This window comes from Monodelphis domestica, chromosome 2, assembly GCF_027887165.1.
Source record: "Monodelphis domestica isolate mMonDom1 chromosome 2, mMonDom1.pri, whole genome shotgun sequence".
In the NCBI taxonomy this organism is placed as follows: domain Eukaryota; kingdom Metazoa; phylum Chordata; class Mammalia; order Didelphimorphia; family Didelphidae; genus Monodelphis; species Monodelphis domestica.
Window position 1 is genome coordinate 360,180,645 of NC_077228.1, and position 20,541 is coordinate 360,201,185.

The following is a 20,541-nucleotide window of genomic DNA, read 5'->3' on the forward strand; positions in this document are numbered from 1 at the left end:
TATTATCAAAATTTAACCAGCAGGACAGAGACTGTACCTGTCATTCCATGGGATTTCTTGGAGGAAGCTCCTTGTACTCATAGAGATTGACACCTACCTACTACTGTAAAAATGGAGACTTGAATCCAGGACTTCAATCCCCAGAAGTCCTTGCTCCACTTCCCCAGAATGCTTTGTAATATCACTGAATTCTCACCTGGGCCAAGATTGAGATGGGGTATTTAACCTGATTGGAAAGGCTTCTGGGCCTCTCTTTTCTTTCCTGTCTCCTCTTGCAAGCAGACGGGTCTTTCATGATGTAGGTGAGGTTGTCTAGGCCTCTCTCTGGCCTAGACACGTGCTTTTCTTACTTGTATATTCTTAAATTCTTAATCTTAAATGAACCTCTAAAAATATAATACTCCTTGCAGAGAGAAACTAATTTCTACCCTGCCTCAGTTTCCCTAAATTTTAACTGTTACACTACATTATATAGTCTCAGAGAGTTATCTGGAGAGCTTAGAGGTGGTGACTTTCTTAGAGTAACATAGTCAGTATATGTCTGAAACGGGGCTTGAATTTAGGTGCTCTTCACTCTGAGGTCATATTTCCATCCATCATATTACAATGATGCTCATTTAAAAAAAGAGAACGAAATCAGTGTTTCTTGGTGGGTCTATATTTATCTGTATGGAATGAGTATGAAATTGTGAAAATTTTTATTGGCCTGTAGCTTTCTCTTAATGGTAGATATGTATTGATATTATTAATAAATTCTCTTTAAACTGATATCACCTCTAAGTATTTTTGAGAAGTTATTATCTTGCTTCCCAGTCTTTCTTTGATTTATAGGCATGAATGTATTTTAATTAACTAGAAACAAAAGAAAAATTAGTTGTCATTGGTAACTTTAAAATTTTTTTATTTATCTTTTGTACCTAATTGCCTTTTCCCCAAATATGTCCTTTCCCCTCTCATCCTATGGGAGTTATTCCTAGCAACAAAGAATTTTTAAGAGATAAGAAAAGGGGTGGAAAGCATTTCAACATAACTAACACACCAATGAAGTCTTATGTGCACTCTTCCATAACCATAGTCCCTATTTGGGCAAATAAAGTAGGGAAGTGCAGCTTCTCATCTTTTTTGCTTCAGGGGCAAACTTGGTATTCAGTGTTCAGCTTTGTTTTTATTATTGTCTTTGTTCTTTGCTGCAGTCATTTTGTATCATGCTTCCCCCGTATCTGCATCCTTGACTCAGCATCAGTTTATGCAAGTCTTCCTGCCCTTGGCACTGTTAAATCTTGCTCTTCTGCCTTAGAGTTGCTACTAAGACATAAAGTAAAGGTTTATAAAAAGAATATAGTGGTGAACACAATGATATTCTCAAACTATACACCTTAAACCATTTCAGGTGTGACTCACCATTTGATAGCCATCTCCATTCTAATTCAGATATCAAATATTTGGTTCTAATCAGAGATGTCCTGCAACTTGGAATTGGGAATATTTGAAAGGATTTTGCCAAGACCAGTTGTAATCAGGTAGCATGGAAATCAAGGAAAACAGCTTTGAAAACTTTCGTGTATTATGGGCTGTATAATGTAGAGGCAAACTTTACCTATTGACTATTTCTGTGTTACTTCTAATCTGTGACAGTATTTATTCTATCCAGACCCAGTGGGAAATTACCATCAACTTGAGTCTAAATCAGTTAAATTTATAGAACTAACCACCTGGTGTTATACCTCGCTTGTCAGTAGCCACTTAGAAAGGCCCCTTCATAGCCTGGATGCACTGGTAGTTCTGCTATTAGCAATTCATAGTGAGATGGTCTGAATAAGTCAACTTGTGAAAGAAACATGGTGTTAATTGACTATGTATAGATCGTCTCTCTGTAAATGTCTGCTAATAAGCTATCTCCTAGTTTCTAAGGAGCCTCAAGTCTCTTTAAAAAAGAAAAAATACCCTTCTTTCTTTTCAAAGAGAAGTAAGGAGAAGTTAGGAGATAGCTAGCTAAAAGATACAGTGAATAGACTGCTATGTACACTATTAGGAAAATCTGGCTTCATCCTGCCTAAGACACTTGCTAGCTTTGTTATCTTAGGCAAGTCACTTAGCCACTCTCAGATTCAGTTTCCTCATCTATAGAATGATATTAATAATAGCACCTAGCTCACGGGGTTATTGTGATAATCAAATAAGTTAAACCATGTAAAGTACTCTGTTCCTATATCTGTTATTAAATAAAGCTAGGTTAGGAAAGATTTATCATCTCATGTGCCCAAGCTCCCAAAGGAAGGGGGTTTAGTTCCTGTTGAGGATTAATAGATAAGGAGACAAAATCCTTAAGGAACTAGGGATGGTAGCCCATTGCTAGAGGTTAAATGAGCAATGAGCAAGTCACTTCATGAACTGATTATTGTATTTAATAGTAGTGGTAGTCTCTCGGTAACCGAGGATGACGATTGTCTTTGTGCGTTTTCATCTGTGATACAGATGAGTGTGCACAAAGACACTTGTGTGTGAAGGAGATTTAAGTGGAAAAGTCGATGCACAGAGACAGTCCCACTCTCTCGGCGTTAGAAGCCTGGGTCCAATGGCACGAAAAGTTGTTACACCTGGAGACTTCCTCAGCTGCATTGGATGGCCGTGTTGACTTTTGTGCTCCAACACGCCCTGAGCACTCCACAGTGCTTTGCTGCGTCGCCCTCTCAGCCATTGAACCTTCTTATTGATTTCTTCTGCCTGTTCCACTGAAACAGTCTTCACATGCTGGGTGAGCAAAGCCCTGGTTCACCAGGGGTCGATGTCGACCCGATGGCTACCCTCACAAGGCTTAGCCAGCCTGTCAAAGCCGTTGCCCCGGATGTGGCCGCTGCCGCATGCTAGCAGCTACTGGGAGCCACAAGTGAGAGCTGGGTGTCAGGTGAGGGGCAGAGGCTGGAGAGCTGCCCTAGGAAGGCACGACAAGCCCTCCATACCAGAGGTACTACCCCTCCCTGAACAATAAGTATCTATTAAGTACCTACTATGTACCAGGCGTTGTGCTAGCCTTGTCCATTAGGTTGCCCATTTAAGAATGTTCACTGCTGCTGGTGGCATGTTGTCAGCCTACTCTTGAGATTAGAAACAGAAGCAAACTTTAAATAAGCAGAACCAGGCTAGAAGAGGCAGTTCACAGCTATCATCATTGCATCATTGCAATGTAATAATGTAACATATATATAAGATACATGCTTAAAAAGTCATCTCTAACCTGAACTGAATAATATTTAAAATTATTTCAACAGTTATTTAAAAGGGATCAACAAGGGGGCAGCTGGGTAGCTCAGTGGATGGAGAGCCAGGCCTAGAGACGGGAGGTCCTAGGTTCAAATCCGGCCTCAGCCACTTCCAAGCTGTGTGACCCTGGGCAAGTCACTCGGCCCCCATTGCCTAGCCCTTACCACTCTTCTGCCTTGGAGCCAATACACAGTATTGACTCCAAGATGGAAGGTAAGGGTTTAAAAGAAAAAAAAAAGGGGATCAACAGAGGGCAGCTGGGTATCTCAATGGATGGAGAGCCAGGCCTAGAGATGGGAAGTCCTGGGTTCAAATCTGGATGAGGACACTTCCAGCTGTGTGACCCTGGGCAAGTCACTTAACCTCCATTGCCTAGCCCTTACCACTCTTCTGCCTTGAAACCAATACACAATATTGATTCCAAGATGGAAGGTAAGGGTTTAAAAAAAGGGATGGGGGGGAATCAACAGTGAAAAGTTTTGAAATGCAAACACACACACACACACACACACACCTTAATTGATGGTTTTTTCCTAGTAAATCTAATATTTGTAAAAGTTTGCTTAAAGGAAGGTCCACCAGGAATTTAAATCACTGGCTCAATCCAACACAGGCTACACCTATAGGAAGGATTTTACTTCTTTTGGTATTCATTTGATTCTTTAAGGCTACTTTTCATCATTAAGGGGAAACTATGTTTTAACTTTACATTCTTCACTTTTCAAATTAATCTGTTTTGAATATGTTATAAAATATAGACATTAGTGAATATATTATAATTATTGCCGAGTGAAAAATTATCCAGTAATATGACAAGTAGGCAGCCAAGATCACATTTTCCCAATTTATTGCTGAATATGTTACAAAGGACAGGATCAGAAGTGTTTTTTAAGGAATGGCAGTGATTAATGAATCTGCAGTTCCTTGAAATGTTTAACTAGTATATGTGGAGCTCCACCCAATTACTACTTATTATAATTGGCCTTCCTTTGATGTCCTTCAAGTCCTTAATGCCTCTCAATTCCCTAGCAAGGTCTGCTATAATAACTACCAATTCTGCTTACACTCTTGGTATGTTTTTACTTATTAGGACAATAATATCAATGCTTAATTAAACAGTAGGTGATGACTAAAGAGCTAGAAGGAACCTCACAAGTAATTTATTTCAATTCTTCTTATTTTATAGATGAGGAAACTGAGTCATTTGCCCCAAATCACACACTACTATGTTTTAGAGGCAACATTTTAATCCAAATCATCTAACTTCAAGAACAGTGCAATATCATAATGATGATGATGATGATGATGGTGTTGGTGGATGTGATAATAATGATAACTTTTTATTTAGCAATGGTTTTTTCCCATCTATTCCACAGTTTACAAATTCTGGCATCATATTAGCTAACAAAATTATCTAAGGAACTATAAAGGCTTAAAAGCCCATTATTTACCTCTTCATTAACCAATTGACTCTGCCAATTCCTTTTCACCCTCATTCTAAAAGAATCTACTCTGTTACATCAATTCTAAGGGATTTCCTAACCACATTATTCTAAAGTCACTCTTTTTCACTAGCTAAGCTAAGTGACTATAAAAAGATCCATTATTCACTCAGAGAGATCCAGGCTCAAAAAGCATCCCTTCCTCACACCAATATGGCAACCCATCCATCTTGTCTTTCAATCCCACCACTCAACAACTACCTTTCTAGAATTTACTCAAAACAATTCCCCTGACAGAATTTTTTTCCACCACTCTATTTTTGAATCTCAAGAAACAACCATGAAGGGTTATATAGTAAATTGTCAGAATATGGAATATCACCAAGGCTACCAGTGGAGTTGGGTCAAAACTGTCATATAACCAAAAATTTTATTCCTTGGCATGCTAAATCTTTCAGCTAATTCTTTTGAGGTTCATCAAATTTTAACCTAAATTTCTCATTGTTTTGCTTGATAAATAACAGCTTCTATTTATGTGCTATGGATAATGTTGCATTATATGTGAAATATGGGTATCGTACAGCTGGTACAAAGACCATGTTGAAGTTTTGAAAAAAAAACCTTACTTTCTGGCAGTAACATTCTAACCCAGAAGGGCAAGGAGTAAACCTACTATGATAACTATCTCTTCTGCTTACATTTCTGTGATACTTTTACTCATTGAGAAAATAGTATTAATGATTTATTAAACAGTAGGTGATGACCCTAGAGGTAGAAGGAAACTCACAGGCCATTTATTCTATTTTTCTTATTTTGCAGATAAGGAAGATTAGGTCCAGGAAGGTTGTCACTTGTTCAGTCACTTATTTCACAACTACTTATTTCATTTTAAATTAATTCATGCAACACCCCCTCTGTTTCTCTGAAGTCCTCACATTTGTCATTTTTACTACATAATAATCATATCTGATATGGTTTTTCTGGTCATTTTTTTCAGTCAGTGAATATTTACATTGTTTCTATTTGCTTACTACCACAAAGAATACTGCTAGCAATATTCTGGTATATTTAAAACCTTTGTTTACATTTTTTACTTCCTTGTGTTATATGGGATAGATAGCCAATAGCAGGATGGGTCAAAAGGTACAAACAATTTGATCTATTTTCTTACATAGTTGCAATTTGAAATCCTGCATGATAAGACAAATTTATAGCTCCATCAAAATTGGATCAAATTTCCTTTCTTCCCATAGTCTTTTCAGCAAATTAATGTTCCCAATTTTTGGTTATCTTTTCCAGGTTACATGGTAGGAAATGAGACTTCAGAATTATTTTACAGAAACTCGGAATTTAAGACTTGAAAAAGATATCAATGACCACTTGGTCTAACATGTAGATAAAAGAAAGCCACACTATAAGCCACTAAACCAGTGGTTGTCCACCTTCTGCTTGAAGAATTCCAACAAGACAGAACTTACCACCTCTTGAGGCTAGCAATTCCACTTTGGGGCATTCTTGACATCAAGTCTAAATTTTCTTCTGGGTAACATCTACACATTATTACTGGTTTATGCCACTAGGAACACATAAATCTAATTCTCTTCCACATGTCAATCTTCCAAATATTTGAAGCCAGATATCATATCCCCCAACTCTTCTTCCTATTTGGCCTATTGACTGATAGACTTAGCATGTCCAGTTCTTAACCTGTTTTGTGTCATAGGCTCCTAAGGCAGTCTGGTAAAGTCTATATATAGATCCTTTACTCAGAAAAAAAAAGTCTTAAATGCATAAAATTAAATGCAGAGGATTACAAAGGAAAACAATCACATCAAAACACAATTATCAAAGTATTTTAAATACTTAAATTCCCATGTCACAGGTAAAGAAATGTTAATTCAAGTCATTGACAAAAGTAGTAAGAGCATAAGACCACAACCACAGATTCCTGGAATATTCCATTAGAGATTTCCTGCCACATAGAAATTAAACCATTAAAAACTTTTAGTTCATCTGATCCGGGATAGTAGATTTCATCAGAAACAGCTAATACTTCCCTATCTATATTATTTCCTTACTTATCTTGAATATCAACATCCTCTTATTCATTTTTGTTATGTCATTCCAAGGTAAAGGTTGTTCTCTTTACAGAGAAAAATAGAAACTAAGAACCATCATCACCTTTCTCAGTTGTCATTTATCATCATTACATCCATTGTAAGTAAAAATCCTAGCATTTCTTTGATGTTCTTTTTTTTCAGTTTAAATTCTTTTAAAACAACTACTCTTGTCATTATCTCTCATATTCAGATTTAGCTTAATTCTGAGCTTTAACATTTCTGAAACTAATTTATAGGACCATGCAAAGTCCATATTCATTTTCTGGCACCTGGCCCTGCTTCCATCTTCTTTACATTTCTTTTAAAAGTCTAAATTTCAAAGAGAGTTTCTTATGTATCCACATTAACCTCTTCTGCTAGATCCCATTGTTCCCATTCATCAGAGCTCTTTCCTTTGGTGTTTTCAGAATTTTCCCCCTTCATTTATCCTCTGTGAAGCATGTATTTTTAATTGTATCTTTATTTATTTCGCGTGTCTTGCTTGTAATCCCTGGATATTCTATGCATTGTGTAGCTATATCGAATAGAACTTTTATAATTGATTTTTCATTGGTTTTGTTCTGTAAAAATGCTGATGATTTTCATGTATTTATTTTATATATTGAGATGTTGCTAAAGCTATTGTCTCAATTATTATCTTCATTGATAGTATGGGTTTTGTAGGCATATAATCATGCCATCAGCATGCCATTTGATTATATTTATACCTTTAATTTTATCCATTTGTCTTGTAATGGTAGTAATAGTTTCTAGAACTGAGTCAAATAGTATTGTGGAGAGAAATCATTCTTGTTTTACCCCTGCTTGTACTGGAAAAACTTCTAAAGCTTTTCATCACAAAATATATGTTTTTATCACAAATAAATTTATACTTTTAAACATATTAAAGGAAAATCTTTCCTGAATTGTACTTTTTTGTAATTTTTAAAATGAGTGTTACATTTTATAAACATATATAAAATGGAAATGTAAGTTATGTTAACTTTGGTGCTTATATAATTGTATTCATTACTTTATCAAAATTGAATCATTTTTTCACATGCCTAGTGATGGTAAATTATTTTCTGCATATATTGTTGTGGTTTCCTTGTGAAGATTATATATAAAATATATGCTCTCATTTTAATCAGGGAAATAATTTTGTATTTTTCTTACTCTATCTTGTCTCTCCTTGAATTAAGTATTAGTAACATTTCACTCGGAAAAGGAATTTGATAGAATGTTTTATGTCCTTAATTTTCAGAATTTTTTTGTAGTATGGGTATTTATTACTTTTGAAATATTTGTTAAAATCCATTTGAAAACATCTGCTCCAGACAATACTTTCATTTTAAATCTGAAAAGATAGAGACCCAGAGATTTTATATGACTTGTCTCAGGTCAGAAATTAATCATCCACAAAGTTAGTACTTCGACCTCTTCACTATTGCCCTGATATAGTTGTCTCCTATTTAATCATTGAAAGCAAGACTAATGAACCTAGGCACTTTCTGCAGCTTCAGTTCATCTGGATGAATGCAGGACTAGAATTCAACAACTGTGTGAAATTCCCAAAGATTCAGTCCACCCAGCATCAGCAAATCATTTGACCTCTCCAGGCATTAGTTTCTTGTTGGACTAGTAGATGCCTTACTACTAAGGACTTTTTTTTTTAATCTCTAGCATTCTATGAATCTATGAATTGCATAAAGTCTTTGCCCAGGTTTTAACCCTATTCCTTTTCATTCCTGGCATACAATTTGGCTAACTCTTCATTTTCCCTGTTACTTTCAATTAAGCCTGTTCATAGATTGTGATGCAGAATTACTAACTACATGTATCCAGTCACTTCTTGCCTCTGGATCTTTTCCAAGACTATATCTGTTTGCTTGATAACCAACCTCCTTCCCTTGGAAAATAACTCTACACTGTCTTTCCCTGATCCAAATGGATCTCTCTCTCTGCCTTCCTCCAGTGCCCAGAGAAGAAGAAATACAAATATGACTTTATTCCTTATCATGCCCACCCAAAGAGAGATGAAAATTTGTGCCTATAGTGCTTCTGTCATGAATGAGTTACCATTCAATTTCACTAATTAAAGTCTACCAACACACACACACACACACACACACACACACACACACACACACACACACACACACACACAGAAAGAGAGAGCGTCAGCTCCATTTCTGAATAGATCTTCTTTTACTCCTTTTCTCCTCACTTGGCTGGGTTATAGAATGAAGATGATCTGAGTCATACCCTATATGAGCAGGAAATGCAGATGAGGCATTAGAGCTCAGTAGAAAAAAGATAGATACAGATAAATCACATGGTCATTGAGAATAGTCTTTGGTTGGGATTTGAGTGCTATATGCCCTTTCAGTTAACCTAGGGGCATTGTTATTCTCTTTTGTTCCCTGGAATGTTTCTGTGCTTTCAGAGAATGCCTGTTCTGGGGATAGACTATCTTGAGTAAGCGTAGACTTAGCTCAATATATCTGGTTCCAGACCAGACAAAACTACGCTCGACATTGTATCAAGACATCCAAATGCCTCCTGTGAATTCAGAAGTACTGTAGGATGGATGAATAAGAGATGAGAGGTTTGAAGAGACGATCATTCTTACTTTTCTCCATTGTTACCATGCCACAGATAAAATTCTGTATTCCAAGCGGGTACCAATATCATTTTAGAGCAGGGATAGGAATAATAGCCCCTGCCTAATAAGTCTAACATGTCAAACTGCATTTCCAAAAATAAATGTAGCATATATCTACTGCATCTGGTCCCCCTAAGCATCACTGTGATGATGCATTTTTAGTGTTTATTTTGTTTGACGTCATTGTTCTCCTCTGCCATACCTAATTTTTTCAGCCTGACCTTTCCTCAAATTCTACTGCCTCCCTCTTCAGGATTATAGTGAAAGGGCAAAAGATTTTACATGAATACAGAAACAGAGTGGGGATTGTGTAAAACCGAGGGCAGAAAAGGCAATTGGCAGTGGGTGAGATATGGTTGAGCTCATCCTTGATTTGAAACAGAGCCAGTCACTCAATCAACCCACTGTGTTCAGGGTACTACATGAGGAGCTGTAGGAGAACACTGAAGAAACAGAATTTGTGGTCTCTGACCTCAAGAAACTTAGAAACTTTGATCTACTGCCCATTTAAAGATTTTCTTATTCATTGAAGCAAAAGGGACTTTTTAAAAATTGGCAGAAAATTGGACAATCTATGTTGTATGATCAATCTTGTGCTGGACAACTGCTTTACCTTTTGGAGGAAGAATCACTCAAATGAAAATAAATCATGAATTCTTATGCCTACAGGATATAGAGCAAAAAAAATGTCCATTAATAAATAAGGACTTCCAAGATGCTATAGAATGAAATCTAAGGATATTTACAGAAAGTAAAACTTAATTGGAGACTAACTTAATCTTAAAGAATGAGTGGGTTAAAGAATAAATTATGCCTAGATTTTCAGAGCAAGAAATATGGTAGTAGTCTCTCGGTAACCGAGGATGATGATTGTCTTTGTGAGCTTTCATCTGTAATGTAGATGAGTGTGCACAAAAACACTTGTGCGTGAAGGATATTTAAGTGGAAAAGTCGATGCACAGAGATAGTCCCACTCTCTCGGCATTGGAAGCCTGGGTCCATTGACATGAAAAGTCCTTACACCTGGAGACTTCCTCAGATGCATTGGATGGCCAGGTTGTCTTTTGTGCTCCAACATGCCCTAAGCACTCCACAGTGCTTTGCTGCGTCACCCTCTCAGCCATTGAACCTTTTTGTTGGTTTCTTCCATCTGTTCAGCCGAAGCAGTCTTCACATGCTGGGTGAGCAAGGCCCTGGTTCACCAGGGGTCAAAGACCAGATGGCTACCCTCACAAGGTTTAGCCATCCTGTCGAAGCCGTTGCCCAGGGTGTGGCCACTGCTGCATGCTAGCAGCTACTAGGAGCCACAAGTGAGAGCTGGGTGTCAGGTGAGGGTCAGAGGCTGGAGAGCTGCCCTAAGAGGGCACGACAAGCCCTCCATACCAGAGATACTACTCCTCCCTGAGCAGAAATATAATACTTGAATAAACCTATTTTAGAAAAAGAAATTTAACAAATCATAAACAAACTTCCTAAGGAAAAGAATCAGGACAAGGTGAATTTATAAGGAAATTCTTACAAGCATTTAAGAACCAACTAATCCCAATATTAAACAAATTATTTGAAATAACAGGTAAAGAAGGAGTTTTGCCAAACTCCTTTTATGAAACAAATGTGGTGCTGATACATAAATCAGAAAGAGCAAAAACAGAGAAAGAAAATTATAGTGCAATCTCATTAATTAGTATGGATGCAAAAATCCTAAACAAAATACTAGCTAGGAGAGTACAGCAATATGTCACAAAGACAACACAATGTAACTGAAGAAGATTTATACCAGAAATTCAAGGATGGTTTAATATATGGAAAACTATCAACATAATTGATGAACAATAACAAAAGTAATAAAAACCATATGATTATATCAATAGAAGCAGAAAAAGCCTTTGACAAAATTTAATACCCATGCCTATTACAATCACTGGAAAGCATAGATGTAAGTGGATTTTTTCTTAAATTGATATGAAGCTTCTACCTAAAATCAGCAGCAAGTATTGTATATAAAGGGGAGAAACTAGAAACCTTCCTAATAAGATCAGGAGTGAAACAAGGGTGCCCATTACCACCAAAATTACTTAGCATAGTATTAGAAATGCTACCAATAGCAATTAGAGAAGAGAAAGAAATTGAAGCAATCCAAATGGGCAAAGAGATAATAAAACTGTCTCTGTAGATGACATCATGGTATATGTAGAAAATCCTGGAAATTCAACTAAAAATTTAGTTGAAACTATCAATTTTAGCAAAGTATCAGGATATAAAATAAACCCACAAAAATCATCAGCATTTTTATATATTCTGGCAAAGTCCTATGAGAAGAGATTGAAAGAAATACTCCATTTTAAATAACCACAGATAGAATAAAATACTTGGGAGTGTGCCTGCCACAACAAACTCAGGAATTATATGAACATAATTGTAACACACTTTTTACAGAGTCAGAACTAAATAAATGGAAAAGTGTTCATTGTTCATGCATGAACAGAGTCAATATCAATAAAACAACAATGCTACCTAAACTAATCAACTTCTTCAATGTCGTCCCAATTAAAAATACTAAAAAATTATCTTTTGAGTTAGAAAAATAATAACAAAATTCATTTGGAAGAAGAAAAGATCCAGAAAATCAAAAGAATTTGGGGAAAATGTAAAGGAAGAAGGTCTGGCAGCAACAGATTTTAAATTGTATTATAAAGCAGTAATTATAAAAGCTATCTGGTACTTGCTAAGGAACAGAAAGATAGATCAGTGGAACAAAACAGACATACAACAAACAGCAATAAAAGATTATGGTCATCTTATATTTAATAAGATCATGGATCCATGTTTTGGGGATAAGAAATCACTATTTGGTAAAAAGTGCTGATAACTGGAGACCAGTTTGGCAGAAACTAGGTATTGACCACCATTCACTAAGATAATATAAAAACAGATACATGATCTAGATATAAGAGGAATTATAAGTAACTTAGAAGAAAAGGGAACATACTAACTATCATATTTATGGATAGGAGAGGAATTTTAAGTCAGTAAGAGATAAAGAACCTTGTGAAATATAAAATGCATAATTTTGCATATACCAAATTGAAAAATTTTGTGCAAATAAAACAAATGCTGCCAAGGTTATAAGGAAAGCAGAAAATTGGATTGGGGGATTTATAGATAATCTCTCAGATAAAGGTGTCATATCTAAAATATATAGAGAACTTTGTCAAATCTATAAGAATAAGAGCTGTCCCCTAATTGATAAATGGGTAAAAGATATGAACAATTTTTGATGAAGGAATCAAAGCCATATATAGGTATATGAGAAAATGCTCTAAATCACCACTAGAGAAAAGCAAACTGAAACAACTCTAAGATATTACTTTACACCTATCAGACTGCTTAAAGGGCAAAATGACAAATGTTGGAGGGGATGTTAGAAAATGAAGGACACTAAGGCATTATGGTTAGTGGCACTATATACTGTTCCAACTATTTTGGAGAGCAGCTTGGAATTATACCCAGAGAGTTATAAAACTGTATATGCCCTTTGACCCAACAATACTATTTCTGGGTCTGTTTCCTAAGGAGATTAGAGAAAGAGGAAAGGAACCCATTTGACCCAAAATATTTAAAGCAGTTCTCTTTGAGATGACAAAGAATTGGAAACTAAGGATATGCCCATCAATTGGGGAATGACTGAACAAGTTGTGGTATATGATCATGATGGAATATTACTGTGCCATAAAAAAAAAACAATCAGCAGGCCAGTTTTTTTTTTAATTTTGGAAAGAACTACATGATATAATGAAATTAAATTAATAAAACCAGAAGAACAGCATATACAGCACAGAATTAATGCTGGAAGAATAAACTATGAATGTTATCTCCAGAAAGTGAACAGAAAGAAACATGAAAGATTTATTTTTTATGTACATAGTGGTCTCCCTGATGATGTCTTCTATCATATGGGGTGGGTGGTGAGGGGCTGGGACTCTTGTGAATGGCATTTTTATATAGATATGAAGAAAAGGCAGCTAATCATACAGAAGATTTGTGATTTTATTTATATAGGGAAATTCTTGTTTTGTTTGGCTTCATAAAATTGGAATAATAATTTAAATTTTTAAATTAAAAAAATCTTTAAAAAAGCAAGAAAAGCAAGGTTATAGTCTCTCCACAGATGAAGTGACAAATTTTGTAAAAAAAAAAAAAAGAACTCTGAGCTAATAAATGACCTAGGCAAGTGAACTGTCAAGGCAGACTTAGTTCAACAACAAATTGTTCTATATGAAAGTTCACAATACCTTAAAGGAACAGCATCTTACAACTAGGTCAGTATGATGAGGTGTTGTTTGACACACAAATTCTTAAATATTATATGCCTTAAAAGAAAAGATCAGGCTGTAATGTATTTTCTCCCCTAAGAAGGAGAAGCTCAAAATATGGGTCAGAGAGATACCTACTATGTTTGCAGAGTTGTACTAGTTATTGGAGATGAAAAGATTTTTTAAACTAGACCCCAGCTCTAAAGGAGCTTAAAAGAAAAGCACAAGTTAATTTGTCACACTAATCATGAATCCAGAGAACTCATTTTGTTCATCAGGAAAGCAGTTGCCCAAATCCATAGTCTCTTCACCTGCTGCCTCACCATTCATACCAGAAATCATACCCCACAGGAATTTACATCTTAGTGTCCTGCTTTCCACATCCACATCCTGCTTTTCCAATCTCTCCTAGGATATTTTCAGAAGAACCTCCGCCATGATTAATTTAAATTCCTCCTTTCTAGCTACCACCTGCATTTCTCCTAACTATCTGATTTGTTAGAAACCTCATTTCCCTTTTTCTCCCCCACCCCCTGCATTGTCCTTAAGCTTTGGAACCATAAACCACTATTACCCCTCGGAGAAATATATTCAATCTACTCCCATATGTCCCCACTCACCATCCCTATAATTTTTTGGACCAAAATGCTCCTCCCTTTCCACTACTCCCCTTCGTTGTTTCACCCCAAAAGACTATAAGTTTCTTGAGGATAGGAGTAGTTTCAGTTTTTGTATTTGAATTCCCAACACTTAATACAGTATCCTATGCATAGTAAATGTTGCCATTCATTTATTGGATAATCAAAAAATGGGTACTTTCTTTCTCTAAAGTTGCCCATAGCCAGATTATTAACACATTTTCTCTTGGGCCAGTATTTCCATAGACTTTACAATGCACAAGAAGACCGTGCTGACAACAAAAGAGCAAGAGAAAATAAGGTAAGCTCTCTATGTGGGGAGAGCAGGGTAGCTTTGAAATATGTGTGCAGGCATAGGCTTACTCTGTCTGACATGCTTCTGTTACCCTGTGTTATATGGTTTTCTACGAATAAATACAGTAGGCTATACTGTACTTCAAATTGCTAGAAATCTTAAGGCACAGCATATTGAAAAGTCAGTGATAATGGTATATTATAAGGCCAATGCAGCCTTATCCTTGTCATTGCCTTCTGAGCCCTAACCTAACTTTTCTAGTGCACTTGGGTCAGCAACACAGGATTCTAGTAACAAAATCATAATATCATGCTGATGGATGAAAATAGAATAACACTAACAACATGGGGCTGGGGTAGTAAAGGAGGAAGGTAAATATTAGCCACTTAAGAAATATGATAAATGAAGGAAAAGAAAATAATCCATGCATTGGCAATTTGGAACTATGCTCAAAGGGCTTTACGGGACTGTCTGCCTTTTGATCCAGCCATACCACTGTTGGGTTTATATCTCAAAGAGAAAAAGGGGGAAAAGACCACGGAAAAATATTCTAAGTCAATTAATTAAATAATTTTTCCAATTCTGAAAGAAAGAAAGAAAGAAAAAGAAAAAGAAAAAAAAGAAAATAATCCATGCATGAGATGATTTGTAGTATGTAGGCTATAACTGAGTGATGTGGGAGACTTCTGTCACTACAATGTGGACAGGTTTTCCCTGATATATGATTTGCATAGCAATTATCCAGTGGCATTCTGGGCTGAACCCGACTCATGCCAGTCCTGTGACAGTTAAAATTTGATATTGAAATAAAATGAGGCATTTGTATGTCATTTTATAACTAAGAAAATGAGATTTACTAAGCCACAGTTGGAGAAGGAAATACAAGGATAAGAATTAAGAACATCTCAGGTTGATTCAGCAGAGTGAAGTATCTTTACCTGAGTTGCTCATTGTAATACACCAGTCAAGCATTAAGCAACGAGGAAATGATATTACTAATCTAAACCTAGACTCTTCTAAGTCAACCAAGTCTTGAGAAAGTTCTCAATAATTTTTAAGGAAAAACTAGCCTAATTTCAAAAGGGGTAGGAGGAGGAAGTTGGGATATTGTTCCTAAACCAAATGGTTTTAATTTTGTGTTATTTGCAAAGACAGAAATGGTGACCTCCATATTAAACCTCTGTGCCAAACTCTGACCCCTTATAACTTCTCAGAAAAAAAAGTTCTTGATCCTACTGTACAAGAAAAAAGACTAATGTTGATTGTATCTGTTATATCCAATGTCAGATGTCATAGTCAATTGTTACTAGAGTATCATAGATTTAGAGCAGAAAAGGATATTAGAGATCATATTATCCAACTTTCTCATTTTAGAGATGAAGAAATTAAAGTCCAAAGAGGTTAAATGATTTGTCCCAAGATCACAGAAATAATTAGGTGATTAAAAATGGGATGCAAACTCAAATCTTCTATTTCCAAATTCAGTCAGTGAATGAAAAGGCATTTATTAAACCCTGTGCTAAATGCTAGGGATAAAAATACAAAAGTGAAAGGATTCTAGCCCTCAAGAAGTTTACATTCTAATGGTAGAGACAATATATATGGGGGAATAGTGACCAAGGAAAGGAGTTATGGTGTGAGAAGACTTGAATTTGGTAAGTGGAATAATAGAGCAATTTGTTAACAAGCCCAGTTCAAAGGTAATTTGAACTATAGTGGTGGTTTGATTATAGTTCTCTGGGAAAGAGATGGAAATGAGGTGTGAGAAGCAGGTTTATTCCAAAGGGAGGGTAGAAAATGGCCAGGGTAAAGATAAGGATGCATGGCCTCAAGAAATATTGACCTCTGGTAGTCCATTTTTAAGTAGAGAAATAGCATCAGGAGGATCATCAGGAGAGAAATGGTAGAATAAAATGAAAATACATGGTCTCAGAAAGAAGACAATAAGACATGATAAAGAAGACAATAAAGCATGAAAACTATCTTCAAGTGTTTGAAAGGTTGTGATATGGTAGAGAGAGTAGACTTGGTCTGCTTGGCCCCAGAGGGAAAGAAGTAGAACAAAGGATAGAAGAGATTTTGGATTGAGATGAGGAAGAACTGTTTAAGAGAGATAAATGTAAACAATGAGCTGCTGCAGGAGTTAGGGTTCTTTTTAAGACCATTTGTTATTGGAGGTCTTTAAACAAAAGCTGGATAGCCATATGCTGGTATATTATAGAGAGAATTCTTGTTCAGGTACAGATTGAGCTGAATGACTCAAAGATCCCTTCAAACTCTATTTTCAATTCTAAGATTCTTATACAACATATGAGCATGCTTACTCAGTTTCATAGAACATTTGTATAGTGTTAATCACTTACCTAGTTACAAATAATCATATTTGTAGTCCTTGGTAGATAAAATGATTAATAAAAATATTTTCTTCTTAATAGCTCAAAAAACTCCTTTCTACTCTAATATCAAGTATGCTTGTATTTACCTTTCTTGAAATAAACTAGGGAAAACATGATGTATATAAAAATAAACTAAGAGGAAAATACTATGTTTAACAGTGTTATTTCTAGACTAGATGTGTACTGCAATGCTTTCTATTAATCAATTTCTCTCTACAGAATAACTGGGCCAAGAGAAAACCACCGGGAGGCATCTTCTGTATTGTTCTAAATATCACATATGATGTGTGATTTCTTAGGAATACATGAAACAAAGTATTTTTGAAATGTTTCCTCAATAACAAAAAGCCTCACATTTTATATTTGGCTTCAGAACATTCTGTATACCTCCTATAAGTTACTCATCTGATAGAGTATATTAATTTGACTTTGAATCTTTCTTTTTTTCTTTAAAACCCTTACCTTATGTCTTGGAATCAATGCTGGGTATTGGTTCCAAGGCAGAAGAATAGTATGGGCTAGGTAATTGGGGAGGGGGGAGCCTTTCCCAGGGTCACAGAGCTAGGAAGTATCTGAAGCCACATTTAAACCCAGGACCTCCCATCTCTGGGCTTGGCTCCCAATCAACTGAGTCACCTAGCTGCCTCCTGGATCTTTCTTTTTAAACCTTTTTTCCAGTCCTAAATTGGCAATCAGACTCTTACCTATCAGTAAGATGTCTGTGAATGATAGATAGTCTGGGCATCTTGCCTCTGTGCACCATTAGGAGAGATACTGTACACATATAATTAAGCCAAAGGATCACAAATTTAGGACTGAAATGTTTAAAGATCAATTGTCCTTACCCTTAATTTTACATATGAGGAAACTGGGGCCCAGAAATGTTAAGTGAATTGCTAGAGATCACAGGTAATAAGTGATAGAAAATGGATTAAACACAGGTCTATAGATTCTGGATCCAATATTCTTTCTTGTCTATAATGTTATCAATTTGGTAAGATTTTCATCAGTTAAATGAATTCTGAAATTATTCCAATGTACTTCCACAACATCTCCTGTCTCCTATTTCCTTTTGCCCTTCTTTTTTAAATCTTAGAATAAATACCATGTATTGGTTCCAGGGCAGAATATCTGTAAGGAGGTTAAATATTTTATCCTGGGTCATATAAGTAGGAAATGTTTGAGGCCATATTTGAACATACAACTTTCCATCTTTAGGGCTGGCTCCCAATCCACTGAGCCATCTAGCTGCCTCCTGCCCTCCTTTAAAAAAGTTTAATTTTTTTGTTTCTTTTATATAATGTCACTTCCCAATATTCATCTACCCCAAAAGAACATTCTGATGTAACGAAGAAAAGCAGGTAACCAAAATAAACAGATACCTCCACCATCTCTGGTAACATATGCAGCATTCTATACTCATAGTCTACTTCTTCTACAATACAGAGAGAAGATATTTTTATCACTAGTCTCCTGAAATAAAGATTCATCATTCAATTTATCTAATTTCTGATGTTTTTAGTATTGTTTTTCTTTAAGCTTTTGTGGCTATTGTGTATTTTATTCTGTTTGTTTACATTTAGTCATCAAGACAGAGTGCATCAAATCTGCAGACATCTACCAATTTGGAGCAATCCCAATCCCTCAGTGGTCCAGCAAGTCATGCCAGCATAGACATGGTGGTCCTCTGGCCAGCAAAGTCCTGGGTTTTTTTAACCCCTGGACAGTTGGGGAAGGAATAACCCTGGAAGATACTAGTCCTATCATATGTTGTATTTTATATTACAAGGCAAATAAGATAAATATAATTCCTCTTTTTTCCTTCCTTCTCTTGACTAATCGAAAATGTTATAAGTAGTTTTGATTAACTAGAGAAAAGAAGGGGAGTGTCGGTTCAATGTCCCAAAAGTAGACATGAGGATAAAATGACTCCTTGATCCCTGTGGCTACTAAGAAAAGGAACAGTTCCAAAATGGGAAAGAAATATGGCTTCAATTAAAAACAAAGAACATTCTTTTAATGGATTATGTTTAAAGTATATTCTCTCTGTGGAAGATGTGGAATCTTTCATTTGAAGGTTTTTAATAGTAGGAATTATCTCAAAGGGTTAGTCTGGTGCATTTAAGGGCAGCAAACCTGTCACATGACTTTCTCGGGTTACCATCAGATATAGCCTCAGCATCAGAAATTGAACACAATTCAAATTGTTTTCCCCTGTTTCCCAATTTAATATTATTCCCCTCCTATAATTCTCTTTCTTTATCCCTGAATTCTTGCTTCATATAACCACTCTCCCTCCCTAAAGGCTGCTGACTGTCAGGAGTAGTTGTAGGTCCAAAACCTTTGAAAACTGGGTAAGAGCAGTTGAACAGGTGTGAAATGTGTTTTCTTAAAATTTGTTTACAAGCAGATGAAAGAATGCTTAACCAACATTCACACCTCTTCAGCTGCTCCTGTCAGGTCTTCAAAGTCTCTGTTCTATAGGGGACTGACTTCCTAGGTTGATAACCAAACTTCTATCCAAGATGAATAACAGTATATTGTAGCATTAGCTACTAGAATTCACATCTATATAATCAATGTCAGTAAATAATTTGCATCCATTCAATGATTTGATCTGGTGAATGGCTCACTGAATATGTGACCCAAGGAAAGCGGTGTGGTACTATGAGAATATCTGGATTTAGGCATCCAAACAAGGCTTAAATCTTGCCTGTCATTTAAGTGCTGTTGGACCTCATGAAAACTATTTAACTTCTCTGTGCTCAGTTTCCTAATGTATAATATAAGGACATTAGACTTGGTGACTTCTAAAGTTCTTTCCAACTTTAAATCTATAATCTTACTGGATATAGGTGAACCTGCAGATATGAGTCAATCAATGTCTTTGACTGCCTTTTAATATCCCTAAGCAAGGGCCTTTCAATAAAAATTACATATTAAGAAATGTACAGCATATGAAGAAATAAAGGGATATGAAGGAAGAAAAGAAGGAAGGAAGGAAGGAAGGAAAGAAGGAAGGAAGGAACAAAAGAACCAAAGAATTGGAGGGAAGAAGGGAAATAATATTAGAGTACAAGGTGAGTCACAGAACACAAACAATTCAGAATTGAAAAATACAATCTAGTAAAATAAAATACCATAGACCTTCATAGTCTTAGTCCTTACTTCTAAATCAGTTAGGGTTATTTCTTTCTTTTTTTCAGTTTTATTTTTTTTATTTTTTTTTCACTTTAAACATTATTTTATTTGGTCATTTCCAAACATTATTCGTTGGAAACAAAGATCATTTTCTTTTCCTTCCCCCCCCCCCCCGCCCTTCCCACCACCTCTCCCATAGCCGACGCATGATTTCACTGGGTATCACATGTGTTCTTGGTTCGAACCCATTTCCATGTTGTTGGTATGTGCATTAGAGTGTTCATTTAGAGT

General features: G+C 35.9%; 1 long non-coding RNA gene across 1 annotated transcript; it reads left to right on the forward strand.

Annotated features, from left to right (window-relative positions):
- The first annotated feature begins 13,773 nt into the window (after positions 1-13,773).
- On the forward strand, positions 13,774-17,469 carry LOC103099599 (uncharacterized). The gene is made up of 2 exons (XR_008916628.1): positions 13,774-14,719; positions 17,329-17,469. It is a non-coding gene; the product is annotated as an uncharacterized LOC103099599 (long non-coding RNA).
- Positions 17,470-20,541: the final 3,072 nt, after the last annotated feature.